This window comes from Culex pipiens, chromosome 1 (assembly GCF_016801865.2).
Source record: "Culex pipiens pallens isolate TS chromosome 1, TS_CPP_V2, whole genome shotgun sequence".
Classification (NCBI taxonomy): Eukaryota; Metazoa; Arthropoda; class Insecta; order Diptera; family Culicidae; genus Culex; species Culex pipiens.
This window is the reverse complement of record NC_068937.1, coordinates 135,893,964-135,903,203: the sequence shown is the minus strand read 5'-3', so window position 1 is coordinate 135,903,203 and position 9,240 is coordinate 135,893,964. Positions and strand designations below refer to the sequence as shown.

Genomic DNA, 9,240 nt, shown 5'->3' with positions numbered 1-9,240 from the left:
ATACAAATTTCAAAAATTTGTATGGAGCGTAACACGGCCTCTGACCCCCCCCCTCCCCCATCTGCGTTACGTAATAAAAAAACGCTCCCATTGGAGAAATCGCGTCCGCGCTGTCAAATTTTATACGGATGCGGTATAATGTAAATACACCTTAAGAGGGGATAGATTGCTTGTTTACAAACGCAGATTCGCCCTATTGAACTGTTATTATGGAATTCCGTATTAACTTTTCAATATGGCGAATCCGTAGATGTAAACAAACAGGCGATCCCACTTGCTCTAGTGACAGTTCACGTTGAGTAAGAAAGGGATAGGCTGCTTGTTTACATCTATGTATTCGCCCTACTGAAAAGTTAATGCGGAATTTCTCAGAGGGAAACCGGGGGCCATTTTTACGCGGAAGTTTCAAGATTATGACTAATTTCGTAGATTTCTCTGTTCACATTAGAAACGAGCAGCATCGAAATTGGCCCATTTACATGGTTTTGCATAAATCTAATAACAAAAGTCAAAGTAGTTATGTCACAGACATAACCGGAATGGCGTAGACTACGTAAAGTTTTGATATGTTGACACAGAGTTTTCCATTTCTTAATTTTGATGAATTAGCTAGATACTTGAAATACACTAACGGAATAAGATCGTGAACGCGAGATGGACCCCCCGACACCTAGTAAATTCAATCGGACCGTGTACGTACCGGTTGTTGAAACGGAATTTATATACGATTCGAATTGAATTCCGATATTGTTGATCCGAGTTGATTTTTACTAGAAAGAGATGGCAAATCTAATGCGAACAAAACCGCAGCTACCATGTAAACATACTTTGAATGTGTTGATAAATCTTTGACTAGACAACATCGAATGAAAGAAGGAAAGAGAAGAACGAAAAACGATTTTTTCGTGAACCGAATGAATGTTTGGTAGCAGAATGAGGGGGAGGGAGAGGGGTTGGGGGCGAGAGCAGCCTCAGAAAGCTGTGCATTCCGTCGCCCCCCCAGACCAAAATTTGTTCCTGAAATTTAAATTCAAATTAGCTCGCTGCCTCGTCCCGGGTGGAACGAGGGATGAGGGCAACTCTTTCAACAGTTTGGAATTGGACACGACGCAATTCTTTCAGAAACGCTCGCCGCGAATGCGACGAGCTAGTTGTTGTTTCACAACCACGGCTTGACCCACGAGAGGCTCTTCAGCGGAAGGCAGCAGGCGCGCGCCTCATCTCGTTGATGCCTCGTCCCGGGTGGGACGAGGGACGGGGAGTGAGGCAACTCCGAACCACGGCAACCACGAAAGATCCAAACGGTCCGGCCATCGAGAGGCAACTGGCTGACGGTGACGTCGAGAAGGCGATGCGCGCTTCTTTTCCAGTTCTGGTCCCTCTCTCCTGCTGCGGCTGCTCTCTCCTGCTGCCGCTGCTCTGGTCTCTCCTGCTGCTGCTGCTCTGGGCTGAGCTTTCCTGCTGCTGCTGCTCCTGCTGCTGCTGCCGGTCCGACGTCTGAGACGTGAATGATAGAATGGGCTCTGGCGCGCGTTCTTATATAGCCTTTCGGTCCGCTACTTCCCCTCCTTTTTCGCGACCGACACTCGGTCGCGTTGCTCGGATGATTTTCCCCTCAAAATAGGTACTTGACATTCCCGTCCGTGAGTGGGAAGCGCTCATTTTGCTTGCAAAATCTCTGCATTTTGAAAACATTTTAAAACATTCAATTGTTTCAATAGTTAAACTATTTTGCCAACAATGAAAGTTTTATAGCAAATTGCTGAATAATTTTCGAATCGAATGGCACATAAATCGTGTCGATTCGATTAGAGGGAAGGAAGATATAAGCGTTTGACGGATGACGCAGTAATCCAGGGCCTTCGGCCCGGGTTTTTTGGAATGACACCCCAGTACCTTCGACAAAGACGTAAGTCTACGTCAATACTCGAGGGCATTCGGTTCATGGTAGGGCAAAGCTCCAGGTACATGTCTTCATTCCACATCGCAGTTTGTTGCATGCTAGCCAACAGCTCGGCTTCATCTTCGATGATATCCAGTGGCATTGCTTCTTCCGCCCGCGAGGGACCCTCCTGTGGATCTGCTCCGAACGCATTCAATCGTTCTTCGTCAAAAGTAATGCCCTCACGTTTATACAACGGAGTAGTTACGAGATACTTGAGCCAAGCATAAACAGTCCCCTTGCAAACCCACCCCGAGTAATGGCTCGATTTGTGTGCAGTGTGCTTCTTGAAGCTCACATTAATCGCACAGTCATTATCAAGATCGCGAGGAAGAACCCGAACCATCTCCTCAACGTCTACCGGCACATTGATCACCTGCCCAATGATACCATAGTTGCCCAAAGCATGACACAGACGACGAATCACCAGAAAGATGAAACGGGGAGAAATCAGCCGCTTGCTGATCATATCCAGTTTGGGAAGACCCGGTGGTATCGGCGGGTAAACAAATCCGTTGCTTTTGGACAGGGTTGGGACCTTTCCACGATTCAAGCTGCTGTTGCAGGTTTGGCACACCATGAAACCTTCGGTTGAATCAAAGTCGCCGGCTTGTACCAGTACATTTCCTCCAGCTTCAGTGATGGGCTTCAAGTCGTTCTTGAACCAAAGTCTGTCGCAAACGCTGCACACAGCACCAAACGAGTTCTCAACGAAAAGCTTACGGAACTCAAGAGTGGCCCTGTCGTAGTTCGGTTTGCTTGCATTGCGAGGACCTGGCTCTGTGAAACACGATAGAGTTGACCCAAACCTCGAAAACTTCGCATAAATTCAAAGACCTACCCTGGCTTGCCCCATCTGAAATGCTATCCGACTGACTTGGTGCAGAATTTGATGGCATTTCTAAAAAGTTATTTTGCGTGTTTAGTAAATTTTTCACAATAACACAATGTGTTTAACGTCTCACCTTCTTCATCAATCTGCACCACCGGATCATGGAGGCTTATTGCGTCTGCCTCCATGGGCGGATAAATCCCTAAAAAGTTGCGTATGAAAAATATTTGAAAAGTGCGTTGAGATGGATCTAATAATATCGAAAATTATATATTAGCATAACAAATTTTCTCCCTTTGTTTTGAGATGATAATGTTTATAAGAGTAATTGGAAATACAGTGATAACACAAGGCCGAATATTTTCAACCTGAATTAATGTTCATTTCATATAAAATCGTATCTTTGGCATGACAAGTATTATGTTGGAAATTTATTCCAAATTTTTACGTTCTTTTGAACATAGTGCTTAAAATCTGTAAAACAATAGGCTAAAGAGATTACGCTAATGTATTAAATTTTGATTCTTTACGGAAATGCTAATTTTTCATCTAATTATAACTTTTATTTCAATTTATCACTTTCCAATTTATTTCAATTTATCACTAGAAAGTGAATAAAAGCTGTAGAAATTTAGCACGCACACACACACACACACACGCGCACGCACACGCATAAATTTTCTACGATCGCACTTACCCTGTTCGGGATTCTCCGATGCCGAATTTGGAACCGAAATGTCCGCGGTTCCTCGTCTACCGCCCCGTCGCACACCTCCAGCAACGAAAGTAACATCCGCGGTAGCACCTCCTTGCTCGCTCCGACCGAACGTTGTCTGTCCAGTCCTCCTCCTCTCCCGCAACCGTCTCATACGTTCAGCAGAAGTGCTGCCAGACGCATTCGACCCTTCCGTTGCATCTCCCACTCGCTCCTGCCGCCTCCGATTTCCTGGATTGGACACCGACGGTCCAGCCCCAGAACCTTCCGGGAACTCATCCCCGTGCTCTCCACCTCCTTCAGCAGCTCGCTTCCGTCGCCTGTACCGCCTCATGCGTTCAGCGTTGTCCACTGGCGCCGCGGTAGGCTCACCCGCCAACTGCCTCTCCTCCTCTCTCTCCTCTCTCTTCCGCTTCCGATAGGACGCCGTGTACACCTTCTGCAAATGCTTGGACATCTTGTCTAGCCGCAGTTCAGTAGGGTTATGAAGCGCCAAAAATGGTGCTACTAGGTACTTGAATGCTACATCCCAAGATGGGAAGCTCATTTCAATCGATCAGCGTGAAGTAGCAAAAAATCATGATCGGATTTGCAAAATAGGTTTAACAAGATTTAAACTTAATTTTAAGGCTTCTAGCAGAATGTTTCTCGCTGACGCAATGAATTTGATCTTGAGGCTCCAAAATTATTCGCCTTTAGCAATTCAGTTTGTTGGTCAGCAAAATGTGGTCCAAAATGGTTGGATAATTGGAGATGGATATTTGAAAATTCATGATTGGATAAACACACACACACACACACACACACACACACACACACACACACACACAGAATTGTATACCCAGAATGAAGATTACTCTTTCGTGATAATTTTGTGGCCCTGAAAAGGGCCGTTTAATTTTAAAACCGACGAGTCGGCGACTGGCGACTTCCACCGTCTTCATCATGCTTGCTCCTCAACTGCAGCATCAGCCGGCATGCCTTCCCCCGGCCAGAGCACGGATTTTGATTTCCTCCTTCTGCTGATGATTCTTCTTTCGGCTATTGCTGCTGGCCTTCCTACGCGGGACCGAGATCGAAATTTGAATTTCCTCCCGTTGCTGGCTTTTTGCCGGTCCGAGAACGGATTCCTCTCCTGCTGCTGGCCGTTCCTCTGCTGGTTTCTGCTCCCCTCTGCTGTGGCTGCTGCGGTTTCCTCCGTGCCGTCCCGAAGTGGCCTTCTCGAGTGCTCGTGCCGTAATGACTCGCGTGTGCGAGGTTTTGGTGGTTAAATAGATTTGGGTATGGCAAGCGGCGCAAAAGGGGAGTGGTCTCCAACGCATAAACTTTTTTTGCGCGTATGCGTTTGAGACCGCGCCCCTTTTGTTCCGTTCTCCTATTCTGCCGACATATAAGCAGCCAAACCTCGCACTCGCGAGTCATTTTGGATCGAGCACTCGAGGAGGCCTCATCGGAGGAGGAAGCAGCCATCGCGGAGGAAGCAGCAAAAGCCACAGCAGAAGGAGAAGAAGAGGACAACCAGCGGAAAGAACCAGTAGCACAGGAAATCTGTTCTTTGGTTGGTGGAAGGCTAGCAGCAGGAGGAAATTCAAATTCCGCTCTCGGTCCGGACAGTCGCAGGAAGACGGGATGACGTCATAAGTGGATTGAAACCCTTGGCCGAAGAGGGTGCCCAGATCAGACCAAATTAAACGGCCCTTTTCAGGGCCAATAAATCAATCACGAAAGAGTCTCAATCTCAACCAAACCAACCAACTCAGAAATGAGTTGGCCTGAATTTTAACCGATTCTACAAAATTGACGACCCTTTTCAAGGCCCTCATCCAGAACTAGCAACCTATTTTAAATTTAAAATTTTGCGGAAAACTTACTTTAACTATTTCACGCACACTAGCGTTGTTTAAACGGTACAAAATTTAACCTCAATCTACTTAGCATGTGTACACACAATTTTCTATACAATTTGGATCATTGGCCCAAAGGTGATTGTTTTCATCAAATCACGAATTTTAACCCAGACTGCATGTTTCCAAATTGGCTGGCGAGAAGCACGCAAGACTCTTCTTGTTTTGCCGTTCCTACGGCCAATGTATTTGTGATACATTAGCCTCATTCATTCTAAACTTTCTGTAAAGGTTTTCTTTGCTCCACAACAAATTTCGATCTGATTAATGAGCGTCTCAGGTAGGCCTTGAAAGGTCAGTTTTTTCTAAGAATCAAATGTGAGAAAACTCTCACAAAATAGTAAATGACTTACACATGCGTGCAATTAGCGTTTGCATTTTAAGAAATGAATGAGATAACTCTTTCGTGATGAATTTGGTGGCCCTGAAAAGGGCCGTTTATTTCAATTTGCTGCCTTCCTCCTACTTGCAACCACAGCTGCGCTCAATCTGCCGTCTGCGGGTCAGAAACGGCCAGTATTGATAACGTCTTAAGAACCACCAAACGGTAACCGACGGAATTGATGTCAAAAAGGCTTCCTCTAAACAGCGCACAGAGCTGTGTTGGATTTCCGCCTGATTTGCTTCGACTGGCCCGGCTTCCATTGTCGCTTCTTTTCTCCCTTCTGCTTGTCGCTTCCTTTGCCGCGTCCAGTCCAGTGAAGAAGTTGCTCCGTCTGTACGATGTTGACTGACCGAGCCGCTTTTTGTTGATTTAGGTCGGGGACGTATGCCCCGCCTCTTTGCACCCGTTCTCCTATACTTCCTTATTCGCTTTTTGCCCCGTCGACGATACGAAAATTATGAGGTGGAGTGGGGGTGATTTTAGATACATCAATCTCACGTCCCTCGATTGACTGATTGGGAAACGTTTGTTCAACCAACCAGCGTGTCCCAAAAAGAGGAGAAATTTGTCGAGAGAGGAAGGTGAATCACGGCGTATCATTTCGCTTTGCGAAATTTTGGATTGCTACCCTGTATAGAGGCTATTAGGTTTAGATTGAACAAGACTAACTCTTTCGTGATTGATTTTGGTGGTCCTGAAAAGGACCATATTGTTTGGTTATCTGAAAAGAATGGTTTTAGGATTAAAGGTTTAGAATTGATCAAGAATAACTCTTTCGTGATTGTTTTGGGTGGTCCTAAAAAGGACCAAATCTCTGAAAGAAAAGTTGAAGATTATTGAATTTCTGAAAAGAAGATTAAGTTATGAATCGTTATAAAGTTCTACGCCCTGGCATCCCAAGAAAACAAACGCCTTGGACGACTTACAACACTGGAAGAAAGCATTTATAGACAACTTACAAACCCAAGGCGACAAAATCCTTAGACAACTTGCAACCCGGGAGGAAACCATTTATAGACAACTTGCAATCCCAAGTTGACAACATCCTTAGACCACTTTCAACCCACCCAAACGTTTATGGACGACTACTCTACCAACTTGCTTTTGAATTTGCGCTTTTGGACGACCCTTCAAGACGCACAACCGAATTTCAAACGCTGAGGGAGCTGAACCCCCGAACACGACAGACTGGCGAACGCTGAGGGAGCTAAGCCTAAGAACAAGAGATCTTCCCAGATTTGTTACTTTTGCCTAGCTTGCTTGCTTAGTTAGTTTTAAATCTGGTCTGGTCTCTTGCTCTTAGAGCCTAACTCCCCAACCCAACAGAACTTTCAAACCCTTAGGACCGACCAAGACCCGTGCCGAACCCTAATTGGACTGAACACCCATTCAAAAGAGAGGAAGGAAAGAGAAGAACGATTTTAGTAAGAATGTTAAGAGCAGAATGGAGGGGGGGGGGGGGAGGGCAGAGGGGTTGGGGGCGAGAGCAGCCTCAGAAAGCTGTGCATTCCGTCGCCCCCCGAAGACCAAAATTTGTTCCTGAAATTTAAATTCAAATTATTGCAGTTCGCTGCCTCGTCCCGGGCCTCGGACGAGGGACGGGGATGAGGGCAACTCTTTCAACCGACTAGAATTTGATGAGATGTAATCCTTTCAGAAGCGCTCGTCACGAATGCGACGAGCTAGTTGGATGTCCTTGGGCATGATCGTGACACGTTTGGCGTGGATCGCGCACAGATTCGTGTCCTCGAACAGCCCCACCAGATACGCCTCGCATGTCTCCTACAGCGCCATCACGGCCGAACTCTGGAACCGCAGATCCGTCTCCTCCGGTGGCCGGCGCCTTCATGGCCAACTGCTTCCGCGGTGATTTTCCCCCGGTGGACTTGCGAGCTATTTGCTTCGTGCAAGCAATGGTCCTTAATCAGCCTCCGATGCGATGTTACTCCGTCGAATGTTACAGTCAGAATGATGGTCTGAGCTCTGGCGCGCTTTGTTATATATGATTTTGGCCCTCTACTTCCCCTCCTTTTCGCGACCGACACCAGTCGCGTTGCTTGGATGATTTTCCCCTCAAATTAGGTACTTGACTCATTTTGCAAGCAAAATCACTACATTTTGAAAACGTATTAAAAGATTCAATTGTTTCTATAGTAAAACTATTAAGCCAATGTTTAATAAGTCCCTCTTTCATGATTGAAGATGTAACTCTTTCGTGAATGATTTGGTAGTCCTGAAAAGGACTGTTTAGTTTGACTTTTCTTGGCGGCAGCAGCATTCTGAGCCGGGGCGGTCTTCTTCGGCTTCGGGGTCTTCGAGCTTCTTGGCCGCAGTTTTGATAGCCTTCTATTACATTGGAGACGCCGTGGCCTTTGTCCTCTACACGGCACCAGCGGCCTTCCGGGTTTTTGCCAGCTTCAGCAAACTCGTTGCACCGGTTCCTTTGCGTCGGGTGAACGCCTTCCGGATGAAATTTAACTGCTTGGCCAGGCCGCGATGTTCTTCTTAATAACCCGCGACGATCCGTTTTTCGGTGGCCGGCGGATGGTCTGCTTCTTTCTCCTTTTGCTGCTGCTGCTGCACCTTCCACGCCGGTCCGATGTGGACCTCTCGAGTGCTCGTTCCAAAATGACACGTGCGGGCGATGTTTGGTTGCTTAAATCGATTTGGATATGGCAAGCGGCTCAAAAGGGGCGCGGTCTCCAACGCATAAACTTTTTTTGCGCGTATGCATTTGAGACCGCGCCCCTTTTGTCCCGTTCTCCTATTCTGCCGACATAAAAGCAGCCAAACCTCGCACCCGCGAGTCATTTTGGATCGAGCACTCGAGAAGACCGCATCAGTCCATCGCGGAGGAAGCAGCAGAAGGAGAAGAAGAAGACCAACAGCAGAAGCAGCAGAACCATCCAGCCATCCAACCAGAATCTTTCCTCGGGTCGGCGGAGGGCCAGCTGCAGTCGCAGAAGCAAACAAGGCCGCATCAGTTGCGGATAGGAACGAGTAAAATGACCGGCAAAACGACGATTATCGCCGCAGTGTGGTGAATCGTCCAAACATAAACGGCCCTTTTAAGGGCCACTAATTTATCACGAAAGAGTTATCCTTCAATTCTAAGCAAATATTCTATCCTTTTCTGACTTTTTTAATTAATCGATAGCAACTCAATCTCATTTTTCGGCGCAAATAGTTTAGAAACTCGGCTGTCATTTTCAGTCATATTTTGGTGAACCGCTTTGAAGTGTTTTTCAAAGTACTGTCATCGGGGGTGACATTAGGTTTGGGGGTGAGATTGTGTCATACAAAAATGCAGAAATTTGTATGACCTCATCTCACCCCCAAACCCAATGTCACCCCCGATTACGGTACCTTCAAAATGTATTTGAGTTTCAGAAAAATTGATAATTCAGAAATGAGCGTGCATGAAACTATAGAGACAAATTCTTTCGTGATTGATTTATTGGC

General features: G+C 46.4%; 1 pseudogene; it reads right to left on the bottom strand.

Moving 5' to 3' along the window:
• Window positions 1-7,250: 7,250 nt before the first annotated feature.
• Window positions 7,251-7,873, bottom strand: LOC120425730 (uncharacterized; annotated as a pseudogene).
• Window positions 7,874-9,240: the final 1,367 nt, after the last annotated feature.